This window comes from Stegodyphus dumicola, chromosome X1 (genome assembly GCF_044657685.1).
Source record: "Stegodyphus dumicola isolate Sdum_Otavi_A_Nest chromosome X1, ASM4465768v1".
In the NCBI taxonomy this organism is placed as follows: Eukaryota; Metazoa; Arthropoda; class Arachnida; order Araneae; family Eresidae; genus Stegodyphus; species Stegodyphus dumicola.
The window spans coordinates 93,797,488-93,813,439 of record NC_140780.1 but is presented as its reverse complement, the minus strand read 5'-3'; the positions used below and the strand labels follow the sequence as shown (position 1 = coordinate 93,813,439).

Here is a 15,952-nt window from a genome sequence, read left to right as displayed (position 1 = left end):
AAAGCTAGATAATATTATGAAGCCAATTACAGATCTCTGTGCATTAAAGGCTGAGAAAGCATAAAATTCTGATCCCTTATATATTCTTCCAAAAGCGAAATTCCTAGTTAGTAAAATGTTTATTGTGTTTTAAAAAGACGTTTTATACCTTCACGTGAAACATCCTCAAAGATATGAGTAGCTGATATTTTCCCAATATCATTTTTAAATTTAACTGTGTTTTCTAATAATAAGCTACTAATTGCTATAAAAAGAAGTTTTTTGTAATTCCTCTCAAAATTTTGGTGAAGAATGTAAAATATCAATTGGTAGTAAGCATTAAGATGTTATATAAATCGGAAAATTCCAATTCGACTATCTTCATGAATTTTATGTTTATGCTAGTTTTATGCTTCGCGAATTCTATAGAACTTTCTTTCTTATATGTAATGTTTGTTCTGTGGTGGCATACGAAAATTATTTTTCATGTTTCATGTAATATTGATACTGCTCTAATAAAACTCTGTAGCTTATTTTGCGAAACCTTTTATAAATGGAAGTACATTTATAGTGTCAATATTTAAGGAAATAAACTCTTTAACTATTTTTATTGAACACCTATATAAAACAAGGATCTTATGAAAGATTCTTGAGCTTAAATATCTGCACTTGAAATTGCTAATAGCATGCAAATTAGAATATGATTATTTATGTCTAAGAATTTACGGGTGCAGAAGAAAATGAAAACAAATTTAGAAAACGCTTCTAACATTTTTCTTCTTTTCCTTCTTCCAATTACAGATATATGAGCATCCATTTCATTACTTTTTACTTTCCTGCTATTTTGAGTCCAAGGTAATAGTATATTCTAAACCTACATAAAGTATCGTGTATATATTTTAACAGTTTTGTAAACGTTAATTATTCGAATTTGAATAGGTGAAAAAAGCGACTTAAATGTTGTATGTCTGAAGAATACATGCTTTTCTTCCATAAAATTTAAGGAAAATATTTCGTAGCACCGTCTTAACGCAGAAAATCTTGAAATTATAAAAACTCCTTAGAATACAGCTTCGGCAAAAAATATTAGTATTCAAGATTTTATATTAAGAGGGAACATTGTTTAAGATGATTCAGTTGAAGTTTAAAAATGCAGTATTACAGAATCAGAAAGGTGAAAAAATACTAGTAAATAAGTATAAAGACAGCAATACTGTATGACCTGATGAATTATTAATTTAAGAAAAACATAATTTGAAATCTCCTGAACGAAATCTTCGCAAATAATGCATGATTATGAAAATCTTTCCCTGCCACAGCAACATTCAACAGTCGTTTGAAATTTTGCATGATTTATAATTAATAAAATGATAAAACAGTGATTCAGATTTTCTGTCAAGGAAATCTTTCTGACACATCAGGAGTTTTGAAGAAAAAAGTTCTTTAATGAATCACTAAATCCTTCTCCAGAATCGAATATAGTGTCCTCGGAATGTTGAACCTAAATGATAACTTGTCATAAGACAAGAATACGTAAGAGGAATATCTTGATTCCTTCCTAAGTGTTTGTACGTGGATCATCCGTTTTTAGAATAACCTCGTTTGTAACTTACTAGCATTTTATTGTTACCTCACCAGCAAGTTAAGAAAGAGGAAAATAAATCTTTAAAACATTAGATATGAATTTTATACAAGTTACATATGATTTTTTATTACTTTTTCCTTAATTCTATGCCAGTGACGATGTCTAATTTTTCTTTTATCATTTGTCAGCTTAGTGAATGTAAGTACGTTTCATTTTCTTTAAACCTAGAGGATCCTCTTACTCCGTGCTAACTTATATTAAATTGAAGCTGTTTAATTTTGTTAAAATTTAACAGATGGCACAAGTATTGATATTAACATTATCCAAGGAATTCATAAATTATTTTAAATCCTAATATAAAAACAAATTCTCGTTTATAGTTATTGATTAAAGAATAATATGGTTATTTATTAATATTTTACGGGATATAATAATACTGTTACGCACTTTGCTAAGAGTGATTTGCAAAACGAAGAACATTGTCATTTCTTTATACATTTTTCATTATTTACGAAAAGTATAACTATTTTAAACTCTAGAATAGGCATATTAAACTCATTGTGACTCATTTTATGCTGCCCAGGGGTCACCCTGAAAATATAACAAAATATATACATATAATTACATCTTTTTAATAAAGTTTAGAATTCCACTGAATATAGAGGCGTATATACAACCTTGAGTATTAAACCCGACTCTTAAGAGTCTCTTCATAAAAAAACTTTCTCAACTGACGATAAAAAGTGGCAACCCATTTAGCGATAGTATTAACAAAAATTCAATGTGTAAAACTTTAAAGCAAAAATTAAGAAAAGTGATTATTCTGAATTTTACAAATACTTGCCTGTAGGGTTCCCAGAAAGCCGAACATTTTGCATCGTACGTGATTAGCATGTTCGGTAGCACGTACTGAAGTTAATAGCTTTCCTCACTTATGAAAAGGAAAAATTCCCAGCGAGATCCAAGTTAACAGATATTCATTAGTGCTAGCAGCGTATCTAAAAACATTCAAAAGCTGACTATAGGAAAAAAATACCAAGTATCGGAAATAAACAATAGGTATCCATCTACTGTCAGGATATCATTATGTTCTTTCCTTTTGTTTTTTATTTTTGTACTTTTCTTTTATGAAACAGTGTTAGGAAAGATTTCATGCATTTACTCTTTTTTACACTCATTACATCATTAAGTATGAAAACGGCTTTTTTTCCTCTTTTTCGTGACCTGCACTATTGCAAAATGATGACTATTTGGTCCACTTGAGATACTGACTTTGACATGCCTGCTCTAAAGTTATCTATATTTACAGCGTATCCCTACCTTTTCTTGCTAAATTATCCCAGAAATTATCAAATTACTATTGGGAGGCGATTTTAAAGCGTTTTCAGCATCATTATGAGAAATTCCAACATTAACATGAGTTAGACTTTCATAGATAGCATAAAGCTCTATGAAACTTGCATTCATCTTCCCGTTTTAGGTTCCGAGACATAATATCCGCAGTGACTTGAAATACTTCTATATAAGTTATCACAAGAGGTCATTTTTTGCTTAGATTTCCTCCATATGTAGCGTGAATATGAGCCATTTTTCAATAAAGTTTCCTCTATGATGTTGTGGTCTTTTAGGAAAGATAGCTGTCTGAGTCTTCGTAATCAATTAACCAACTTTCAAGTCAGTAGTTCAATTTTTTTAAAATTTCCAATACTACTGTAGTCTATAAAGCATTTTTTCCCGCCTTCCTAGCGTGCCTTCATGGTGTAGTGGTCAGCACACTGAGCCAGTATTTCAGAGGTCCGTGGTTCGATTCCCGGCAAAGGCGTTTCTAATTTTTCATCTATTATTAGAAATCTAATATTTAGAAAAAAAAAAGTGCTTTAAATCATCAGTGTATTACCGTTTAGGAATTGAGCATTACAGCGGGTTCAAGGTCGATATGAGTTAGTGTTTGCAAGTATGTGCGACAGAAAATTATTTGCACTTCCGCTTTTTCAACAGCTCAAAAATTATTACATCCGTGTGAACCTAGCTCAGGAACTAAATTATTTAATGTGCTGCGAATTCTATAGTTTTCATTTCAACATTGGTTAAAATTTCTGCAATTTGTTTTGAGAAAATCTGGAATTCTTGTTCATTAATTTTTCTAATTTTTCATAATTATGTGTGAGCAAACTAAGTAACGAAATTTAAGCTATTTAAATTATTCATAGGGAAGGATATTAAGATAAGTTATTACGATTTTAGAATAGAGAGGAAGAATTAATGTTTATAGTTATATTATAATTCTGATTCATACATTTTTATCTTACATGTATATATATATATGTGATGTACCAGCTTTAGTCGTAGCTTAAATTATCAGACGATAAGTTTAAAAAAAAAGGATCCATTTATTATTATTCAGGAGAAATAGCAGTTACAAAAATCAGATATCCGAAGTAAATAAAAGAATTACTAATAACTTTTTGTATGAAGTTTACTGCATCGTGACATTTAAGAAAAAGCCCCCGATATTCTTTTGCGAGTTTCGTTTCCTTCTATTTGGGACTTGTTTTAGAGTATTGCGTATATAACTGACTTAATTTATATAGCATATAACTGATACCCTTTAGGAGCATGTTGAGCATTATTATAGTTTTAAAAAGATGTGTTTGTGTTTCTGCACCGTACACTACGTACCTTGATATTAAATTGTTTAGTTTTCAGTTTCTAGGTTTTTCTATATTTAGTTGTTGAAAGTTTCTGAATTATTATTTATTAAGCACAAATAATTAATAAGATAAAGTACTAGAATAATTAGCATTCAGAAAATGGCAGACAGAATATCTAATGTATGCTAGAGACAGAAACTAAATGCATATTAATTTTACAAACACAACATTAATTATTGTAGTTATTTGCGTTTTGTTGTAATATTGCTGTTGTATATATTAAAATTTTGTAGAAAATGTTTAAAAAAATTTACAGATCGCATGAGATGATTTCTTAGATATCGTAAAATGTACAGTAATATTTCGGAAAAGATCTGTTATAATTTTTTATCCAGTTCTTAATAGAAATTAAACTTATTCTCATATTGCAGAAAGTTACAAAATAATTGATTAAACTGAATTAATTTTTGAAAATTTTGAAAAATTACAGAAATTCAAATTTTGATTTCCTCACAATTTTGGTGATCACATCACACTATGGTTCTTAAAATCATATTTTATTGTAACTTGAAATCAAAATTGAAAATACTCACTATAGGCTAAAAGTATTTTTGTTTCATAACATACCTAAACATATTTCGATGCTGCTTAAAAGCAAAATTAAACAGCTCTCAGGTAACAGGAACTGTAACATGAGAAGCACAAGGGCGCCAGAATCTGTTTCGGAAAAGGAGTGAGGGAAATCTCTTGACAGATTTTGTCGAAGAGGACAGCATGCTGGGGTTAGGGGAAAAAAAGAACTGCCCATAATTGGTCCATAAATAACAGGGCTCCCACGATTTCCAGCCCCGTTATTAAATCTCTGTGAAGTGGCCCCTTCAGCGAATAATTGGCTAATTGAAAGGAGAGTTCGTCCGAGGGGAACTGTTGTTCAGCATTTAACAAGGCACTAAATCACTCGTTAGAATTAAAAAATAAATAGGCCATCACGTCAACGCTGTCAAATTATGACTCACTTGGAAGTCTGAAAATCAGCCAAGCAGATAGGCTTCAATTCCGAAAATGCATTTAATTTCCCACTAATTCGTATTTTGTTTTGCAAAGATTTAGTTTAAAATAGTCTACGAAAACGGAGATGTAAGACTAAATATTTGGGAAACCGAAATATCTACTAATGTTGGAAAACATTGTTCTCTATTGGAAGCTGCTATTTTTTTAAATTTTGCTTTAAGTAGTTTACGTTCCTTAATTATTTGAAGTGAATACCCACAAAACTAACCGTTCAGTGTATAAGGTATTTCCCCCACCTTCTTGGCATGCCTTCGTGATGTGGTGGTCTGCACGTTGGGCGCGTATTCGAGGTCCGTAGTTCGATTCCCGGCGAAGGCGTTGCTAATTTTTCATTTTTCCTGCTTCTAGAAATACCTAATGTCTCTACTGTTAGCAGAATTTCAAAGTAATTGTCTCAAGTTTACTGAATAATATTAGATTCCTTCACTAACAACTGTAATCACTTCGGAGATCAGAACTTGAAAGTAATTTTCATTTCATAAGTTTATTGAATGAGATTCAGTCTTTCACCACTAATTGTTATCACTTCAGAGATACTTATCATTAGCTACAAAAATTATATTAAATGTTGTGACCAGAAACAGTCCAAAAGCTCGTTAAAGTAGAAATTCAAAAGCCAAATATTAAGCATGTAGAGAACTTTGCTACTTGAATTCCCTGGTATGTCTTATTATAAAAATGTATTTGGTATTGTATATAATAAAGCTTTAGATAAATATTAAATTAAATAGAAAATAAAATGTATAAATATATTCATATTATGCTTCATTTAAAGCAAATAAGGACAGTTTTTTCTTATTTACGCATTTATTTGCGAGGCGTAGCTATTCAACTGTGAGTGAACTAATGTAAGAATCTCATTGCAGTTAGCACTTTTTAAAGAACGCGCACTGTAATTTAAGCATATCCCATAAGTAAAATAGCATTTTAATATTTAACTTGTCTCTGAAGAACTTTAAAATCCATAGTATTTAATTCGACTGAAATGAATTTATGAAAAATAAGTAGGCTTTCTGCGAAGCATTTAGACGAGTAATATTTCCTTCATTTACAATGTGGGCAATATGTTGATTTAATGCATGAATAATTTTATTTTTGCAGCGAAAAAAGTGAAATTTTGTAAACTATTTAAAATTCATAGCAGATCTAATTTTTATTTCGTCTGTGGTCATTTAAAATTCATTACGTGAGCATTATATGTATTTATCTGAGAAGTAAAATGACAGCAGATATTCTCATATTAAATAAACAAACAAGATAAAAATAACATTAAATTTGAAAATGCATTTATATAGATACTGCTTTACAAAACATTCAATTCTTTCAAAATTCCGAGGCATATCTTACAAGCAGTTTTAACATAGAATAGCCCATACGGCAATTAATAAAACTTCACTTACCTGTCTTAACTTGATACTTGAGAGTTTCCTTGCAATCGACAAGAAGTTGATCAAGATTAACGGAATCATCATTGATTTTCAGGTCGAATATCTCCTTCAGCTTCTGAGGTTGATGGAAATCCAAGATCTTAGATTATAGTATTTTTTCACCTGGACGGGACTTGCTTTACAGATCTCCCCTCTCTCGTTCTTAAGGTAAAATACGACTCCTTTGATTTCCTGAACTACATAGGGGCCTTCAAATTTTGGAGCTAGCTTTACAGTAAAATTGTCTGGGGCACTTGATAAAGAAAATTTCCGCTTCAATACTTTATCCCCAACTTTAAAATCTGCTTCACGGCGTTTTCTATCGTAATACACTTTTTGCTTATTTCTTGCCGTATCCGAGCTTTTAATCGCCTGATCAATAAGTTTTTGCACATCTTTCTGTTTAAACTCTTGCTCTCTTTGTTGCACAAAGAATAATTTATCTAAAGGCGTAATTAACTTTCTGCCTAAAAATAATTCTGCTGGGGTTTTTCCCGTAGTATCGTGATTTGCCGTTCTTAAAGCATAAGCTAATTTATTTATGTAGCCATCCCAGCGCTTGTGATGTGTGCTAACGTAACTGCGAATTATTTTTACTATGTTTTTATTCACTCTTTCTGCTATGTTTGCCTGTGGTCTAAACGGAACTATTTTGATATGGCGTATGCCAAGTCCAGTGCATATGTTTTCAAATATTTGACTAATGAATTGTTTTCCATTATCGCTAATGACTTTTATCGGTGCACCGTATTTTAAAATGTATCTGTGTAAGAATGCATCTGCGACTGTTTTGGCTGACGCGCGTTTAAGTGGAACAATTTCTGTCCATTTTGAAAAATGATCTACTATTACTAAAAGAAAACGATTTTTATTTAACTCGCTCTGGGGGAAGGGACCAAGAAGATCTATGCCTAAAATTTCATTCGGAAATGTAGCGTGAATGCTATTTAAGTACCTGGCCGGGCTGTAATTAATATCATTTATTAACTGACATTGATTGCAGGACCTGACATACGCAGTTACTATTTTGTATAATTGCGGGAAATATACCGCCTCGCGTACCCTTTTTAAAGTCTTTCTGACCCCTAAATGACCTGCTGTTTTCGCGTCGTGTAATTCCTTCAAAATGCTTAATCGAAGCGAGGCTGGGATGACTGGTTTGTACTCGAGATTTTCGTTTGTTGTTTTCGTATAAAATAATAAATTATCTATTATTTCATAGTTTTCTGCTCTATTTCTTATCGCATCGATATCTGTGTGCTCAAAGCTTTCGGGGTCTTTCAAATATGCATAGATATTTCCAAATTCAGGATCAGCTTTCAGTTCAGTGATAATCGTATCTCTAGAATCTAAAATTTTTGAAGTCAACACAGCGCATTTAAGTTCATTTCCTTCATCGTCCAGTTTTATACGAGAAAGTGCGTCAGCTACATTGTTTTCCTTACCCGGTTTATATTTTATTCTGAGATTATATTCTTGGAGTTTTAAAGCCCATCTTTTTAACCTGGGCGTTAGGTTTTCCCCCGAGTAAAGTCTACCAACAGCCGCATGATCCGAAAAGACTGTTACTGGCGCTTTGCCGAAATAAACTCGAAATTTGTGTACAGCCATTAATACGGCTAATGTTTCTCTCTCTGTAGCTGTATAATTCCTTTGTGTCTGATTCAACGTTTTACTAAAAAATGCCAGAGGATGGCTATTTTGCATAAGAACCGCACCCACCGCATAGTCCGACGCATCTGCTGCAATTTCCAGGTTTTCGTTCCCCTCCGGGAATTTCAAAACAGGGGCATTGATGAGCTCTTCTTTTAATCTTTCAAATTCTGTATTTGCTTCCGCTGTCCACGTAAATTTACTTCTCTTTCTTTTGATTACTAAGAGTGGTTCAACAATATTAGCGAAATCTTTTATGAAAGACCGATAGTAAGAACATAACCCAAGGAAAGAAGAAAGTTTCTTGGCGGTGTTGGGCTGTGGAAAATTCTTGATTGCTTATATTTTTTAATCTTGCGTTTCTATACCCTTTTGCGAAATTTTATAACCGAGATATTTAAGTTCTTTAGTTGCGAACTTGCATTTTGAGGCGTTAATTGTAACACCGGCCTCTTTTAATAATTTAAAAACTTCTTCTAGATCATTAATGTGTTGTTCCAACGTACAACTCGTTATAATTATATCATCTAGATAGATTAAAGTTGATTTTCCTAGGACAAGCTGTAGAACAATATCCATAGCTCTCTGGAATGTTGATGGGGCCCCACACAACCCAAAGGGCATGCGTAAAAATGCATAAGTGCCCGATTTTGTTATAAACGCGGTTTTATGTATGTCTTCGGGTCTCATAGCTATTTGATAGTAGCCAGACGTTAAGTCTAAAGTAGACATGTATCTTGTCGATTTGATCTGTCTAATAATTTCCTCTATAACCTGCAAAGGGTAAACTGGGAATTTAGTATTCCCAGTTTACCCTTTGCAGGTTATAGAGTTTATAACCTATTTAGTTTTCTGTAATCGATAGCAAACCTCCAAGCCCTTTTATCCGAAGGAGGAAACTCGTACTTTTTCCTACATAGTACGACTGGACTCGCGTACTCACTATTTATGGGCGTTATTATTTTATTCTTTAACATTTCCTGAATATGTTCTTCGATGATTAGGTCTTACTGTTTATCATAGCGATAAGGTTTAGTCCTACAGGGTTTGTCGGCAGTTAACTGTATCTGATGCGTAACTATTTGGCAACTACCAGGATTTTCTGAAAACAAGTTAGAAAAATTACTCACCACTTGCTGGATGGCTTGACTTTCATGGTCATTCAGATGGCTAAGGTCAACTTGCGGTTTCTCCACAGGTTCCACCACCCTCTGGTCCATCTCCAGCACCACGGACTGTCTTGAAAATTCAGCTTGACCCTCGCGGCCCTTAAAATCTCCATACCTAAAATAAGAGGATTTTGCAGATTCTTCACTACAAAAATTAATACTTTGAGGCTTTCCTCTTTTACCTGTATGTTTAATGATAATTTCCCGATGCAGTGACAGGTTTTTCCTTGCGCCGCTATAATTTCCGTATTTTTGGTTTTAAATAATCGTAACCTATAAAAATTCTTTTTGAAGAATGTTTCGCTCATAAAATTTCCTTCTGCTCCTGTATCGATGAGGGCTTCTACTGGTACATCGCCAACCAGGACTTGTATAATTGGTAGATGTGAGTTTTTTACGATGACCGTATTTAAATGTCTTTTAGAGGGTTTTTTAAAAACTTCCGGGGTCTGGACCCTCGCTTTCACAGGTCCCTCTACTCGTTTAAAGGTTTCCTTTCAAGTTTTGCCTTCTGGGTACGCGGATGTTTGTTTTCGAATTTTCTTTTTGGGCCTTGACCTTCGAGGTACGATGAGTTAGATTGATAGCTCTTTTCCCCATAAAAGCGGTTTGCATTTCTGGTTTCCTCATTTGAAGATTTCCTTCGGGTACTTTGAGAATACGTTGTACCTCTAGCTTTTCCCGCTATTCTGCGATTTTGAAACTTCACCGCCAATTCGAAGAGCTCCTGCAATGTGCTTGGGTTTCTAATTTCGAAGTAGTCTTGAACAGCAGGTAACAATCTTGGTAAGATTATTTCAATAATCTCCGCGTCGGGTTTCTTCCCATACAGCATATCCGTCAGCTTAATTTTTCGCAAAATAAAGTCCGTCAACTCTTCTATATCCCGTTGATAGAAACTATATAGTTCGGCTTCCAGCCTTGCTCGATCTTTCACTATGGGCAAGGCCTTTACTAACGATTTTTTGAAATTTTCAAATGTATATGTCTGGCTTCCAAATTCCCCTAATAAAAATTTGCCTATATTCTTCCACCATAGCGCGGCCTGTCCTCTTAGTGCGGATGTGGCGATGGCAACTTTTTGTCTTTCAGGCACAGGGTAGAGCTGAAAGTGATTTTCTTGGCCTTCTAGAAATATCGCCACCGAATTTTTTCCGTCGAAATTGACGTTTGGCTTGATTGACGCTCTCAAAGTCTGGACCAGGTATCCAAATCCTTCCAATTGGCTTGCCATTTCTTGGTGTTGTCCCGCGGCTTCCATCCGATTTTCGGCCATTTCAGTTCGATAAGTGTTCGGGCGCCAATGTAGAGTTGCGCGCCTCCAACTTGCACGCAACCAAGAGGTGACTGTTGAAACTGGAAAACAGACAGATTCTTGCTAAGGGTTTAAGTCCCTTTTTATTCAAGTTAAGAAGTTACAATTGCGTGCTCTTGACGCTCACAAACTACGCCGACCCGGTGGTAAAATAAAAATAAGAACCTGAAAAGAAATAATAACAAGACTCTAACTACGAGGCTCTCTAAAAGTAACTACCCTCACGGCGTTTTACAATACCGCTGCTAATTCAGCAAACTTTGAATATCACGTTGAACAATTAACAATTCTCCTAGGCAAGCACACAGGCCGAAACGCGGGGTTCTTCAATTTCTGGCTAACTACCTCCGCGCTCGTGAAGTAAGAACAGCACACTTCGAACTCGTTTCCTTTCTATTTAACAGAATACTTCCGCTGATAATTTGAATCCTTGCGCGTTCTACTAAAATTTACATACTCTGGCATTGGCAGTTCCAGGGGAAAGTAAGGCTTGACAGGAAAGATAGTTTAAACTTAAAATAAATGTTAGTTAAAATAAATATAAACCCTACAAGATAATAAGACGAATTATGTCTAAATATCTTTACAGTGTTATTATCTGAATTAGAATACTAAATTGTATTTCAGTTTAACACTTAATGCATTTAAACACTCATTACTGAATTTAAAGATCAGAACTGGAAAATAAATATAAAACTATTTCACGAAATAAAAAGACAGCTGTGGTTTTTGTCAAAAGTATCTAACATTGGATGAATAAAATAGGTCATATTTTCTTTTAAAACTTCTTAACAGCATCATTTACGTTCCCTTATATGATCAATTAAAAGCTAACTGTAAATCATCAAGACAACTGAATAAATGAGAAAAGCTCTTGTAAACGGCAAGCAAAGAGAGGAAAAAAGCTTAAAAATGAAAAAGTAAGGCACTGGAAAAAAAACACTTTTTCTTCAGTCATCCTACCTAAGTTGGTGTTCCTTAAACAAAGCCTTCACATTGGAAAGGTATTTTTTAAATTTCGTTTTCATATCCTAACTTAAGAGTCAGCAAAACATAGTATAACTTTTCATTCCTATGAATTTATTTTATACTTTTTACTACAAAATTATTACCAAACATAATATTGCGTTCAGAAAGATTAAGTATTAATTACCAAAATTTGCTCAAAATAATATTACAGTTCTTTTTTTTTTTTTTTTTTTTGTAAGGATTTTTAAAACAACAGTGGAATTTCTAGACAGTTTACATATTTTTCTACAGATAATATACAAATAATTTAAAATCATTTGAATTTATTTAATTAAATAAATCTAACAATGAAATACTATTCGGCGCTAAGCCGTTCTTACTAATTTACTTCCATAAATAGCATTATTAACGATTTAGCAGTTAGAAATCGATTATGATTGAAAGAACATAATTGCAAGATAAAAAGCAGGAATTTGAATTAAACGCCCAGACAGAACGACAGTAATTTGTTTCAGATCTGGCATCAGTGAAAGAAGGGAAAATGATTACATAGATAAAAATTATAGAAAATCAGATTTAAATAACTGAATGCATCATTAAAATGTTTATCGAGTTCTCTTATGATTGTGAATATAATATTATTATCTAAAAGGGGATCTTCCTTTTTACAGAAGTACATTTGAATAATTAAAACTTTGAGCACTTGCGAGACTATATAATTGAAAAATAGTTGTGTATTATAACTGTACTTTAAAATTACTTACCATTATTTCGAAAGACTATACCTCAGTCGACAAGAATATTTTAAATAATTGATAAAGTGAAGAAAGTTCTGAATATTTTTAAATTTTAAGTGAGGGTATAAGAAATCTTTGCATTCTGAATGCTGTCGTGATGTAATATAATACGTTACAACTAAGAGATACGTGGCTCGAATCACGGCGAGGTCACAGTTCTTCATATCTCCTGTTCCAGAAACACTAATAGATTTCTAAAAGGATATCTGAGTCTGACTTTGCATAAAATTTTGACTCAAAAATAGGAATTAAATACGCGTAGTATTTTTTTAAGTAAGGTTTAATATGTAAGTTTATCTCTTACTAAAATCTAGAGAAAAATCAAAAACCAAAATGTTAATTCTATAAGATTTACTGATTATGAAAGCTACTGATTATAAGAATTTTTTTCTGTTATTTAAAAAAATAGACAATGAATGCAAAAATAAACGCTAATTCCAAATATTTAGTAACTTTAAATTAGTTCAAATATATTTAATATTCGATAAGCGGATTCTAATTTAGAAAAGATGTAAATAAATGTTATATAAATGATCGCATAATCATTAATATATATATCACATGAAATAAAGGTTTATCACACTGTATTCTTTCAGAAATTGTAAAATAATCCTTCTTTTGTGTTAGATAAAGTTTAACAATATATTAAGCTCAATGCACAAAGTAGTGAAACTTGCTTTATTGAAAAAATAAAAGTTCAGTACGAAAGTGAGAAATAAAATAGAAACTTAACACAACAGAGCATTATTTTGCAGGTATAATAGTTTTTTCCCTTTCTTTCTTTCTGGATTCTGTTGAGTTATTTGCCAATATACTCACCCTATTGTTTTAATGTTTTAATGTATTGTGAATTTCTATTTTTGTCCTCGTTGTACCAAACTTTATTTTCTAGTTATATTTTACTAAATGTTTATTAAGTTGTTAAATTTATTGAATTTTATTATAATTTCCCTTAATATTTTGAGTAGGGCAAAATGTTACTTATTAATGCGATAATCCAGTATTCAGATCAGTAGAAAAGTTTACTCAAAATAATTACGCTAATTTATTGATTTTGAAATACAAATGAAATAGTTACAATTAGTTTTACGGGTCTGCTGTATCTTGAAACTAGTATCAGTGTTTCGCACACTCTACTAGATTCAAAACGAGTTACCAATTAAGTACATAACAAATAGTCAAGTCTGAAGAAGGTTAAAATAACCTTTTTATTTAATTCTTAAACGATAAGAAAGGCACTGCTTTTGCGAAAGGCGAACCTCCGCTTCTTGCTGGTATTTAAATTAACATAAGACTAAGTTACAGATAAAATATAGTTAACATAGTCTAAGAATACACATACCATAGCCTACTTAAGCTGGCCCAAGATAATTAACGGCGCGTATTTTAAACGTTACCCTCTACTTTACACTTAAGTTCTCTAATTAATTACACAATAACTAATTTGCATTCTGGTGAGGGCTACGGAGAGACAAAGTTATAGTAACTTAAGTCAAATCATAATGACTGGTTAATTAACATAAAACCTTAAAATTGTTATTACATTATTATATTTATTATAAAGAGTCATTAGGATTTTTTTTTTTTTTTTTTTTTTTTTTTTTTTTTTTTTTTAAGTAGGAAACGTAAAAAGATGTGCAATGCCCTCTCCGTGCCTGGAGCCTGGACCTCTCAAATACGTGCCTATAGTGTGCTACCGTTACATCACGAAGGCATGCAGAAAGGAAGGAGAAAATACCTTAAACAGCTCATATTACAAATAAAACAAATAAAAGTTTCGCTTGTATTGTTAGGCGTATTTTAATTAACAAATTATTTCCTACGATGATTCTTTTCCACATTTCTCCCTTTTATGTCATCCCCACCAGAAATACAAATTAAATTCATTGAAACAATGAACGAAAATGGAGAACTGGAGAGAGATTGTTGACAACTTCAGTAACATTTTGCCTGCCATAACAGCTGTGTAGATTTTCGAAGATTTCACCTTTTGCTATTAGTTACTTTCAAAAGTCCCATTATGTTGCGGGCATGTCATTAATTCTCTAAACGACTGTTAATTTTGTAAATATTATGATTGCATTCTCAGCCTGCAAGAAGTGATTTTTATTAATATTTTTAGTTTTGTATTCTCCAACCTGGAGTACAAATAAACTTTTAGTTTCGCAATTTGTGCTCTTGGATTCAAATGTAAAGACAGGACAAATATTCATCTCTGGTCAAGAAAGCTTAATTAAATGGTAAATTTGAATGAAATTAGGTTTAGCTTTACAGCATGAAGTCTGTTAAAGAATTGCTGAGCAAAGAGCTGTGATCTGAAGAGCTTAAATTTTGCACTTTTCAAAATGTATATAAATGCTATTGATTATTTCGTGTTATTCAAAAAGTTATATGTGTACAGAGAAAACACTCATCTAAAGACTCCACCGTCGACCGATATTATTAGAGGAACAAAGTAAGTATTTGTTAAAGCCATGTAATATGTGGGGTGGATCAAGTAGCCTGGGGACTAATTTTCTGTATTAGAAAATGATCCACGGTTGAGGTTTCCCTTTCGACTGTCCTCGGTCGCAATAAATCAGGGGATCTTGTGAATATCCCTTCCAATCCCCACTCCCTACGACCTCCTTTCCCAACCGAATCCTTCGAGAGAATCTTTCGAACCGATCTTAATTGGGACATACGTGGAATTCTATGAAGGAGTTGTCCAGTCTTCAAGGTGAGATAGGGGTCAAAGAGCAGTCAGTCGCTACTCATTCATCCGATTAGGCTAGGTGAAAGGTGGCCCGTCGACTCACTTTCCTTAAGCTGCTTTAAACACGGCCATTGCCTCATCCCCCGATTCTGTCATACTGAATTGATGATATGGCAAAACTGACATATTTAAGCATGTTTCATGAAGACTAAAACTGATGTTTAGCTACTTTTTAGTTATTTGGCCCTTTTCATGACATATTATACAATTTGCTCTGAAGCTGAAGAATTGTTATTGCCAGAAAGTATTTAGAAATTTAATATCGAGAGTTTCAAATTCATTTACACAGCCTTTTTGCTTTATTTATTTTAAAATATTAAGACGCTAATAAAGGCTTAAGTGATATTTAAATTGGAATCATTAAATTGCATATTATACTACTGATGTCATTTCCTCAGTTGTACAACCATTTGTCTACTATCATCCTGCCGTCATAGATAATTTTTATATTGAGTACCATTCCCTTTCTGAACACTTGCCTCCCAGCCGGTATGGCGGTTAGTGACCCTGGCTGCTGTAGTGATAGGCCCGGGTTCGAATCCCGGAGAAGGCATGGTTGTAACTTTCCATCACTTCACAGG

The 15,952-nt window shown here is 32.8% G+C and overlaps 1 pseudogene; it reads right to left on the bottom strand.

The window, feature by feature from the left end:
* Positions 1 to 15,952, bottom strand: part of LOC118185232 (glutamate decarboxylase-like) — a 115,396-nt pseudogene that overhangs the window by 27,304 nt on the left and 72,140 nt on the right.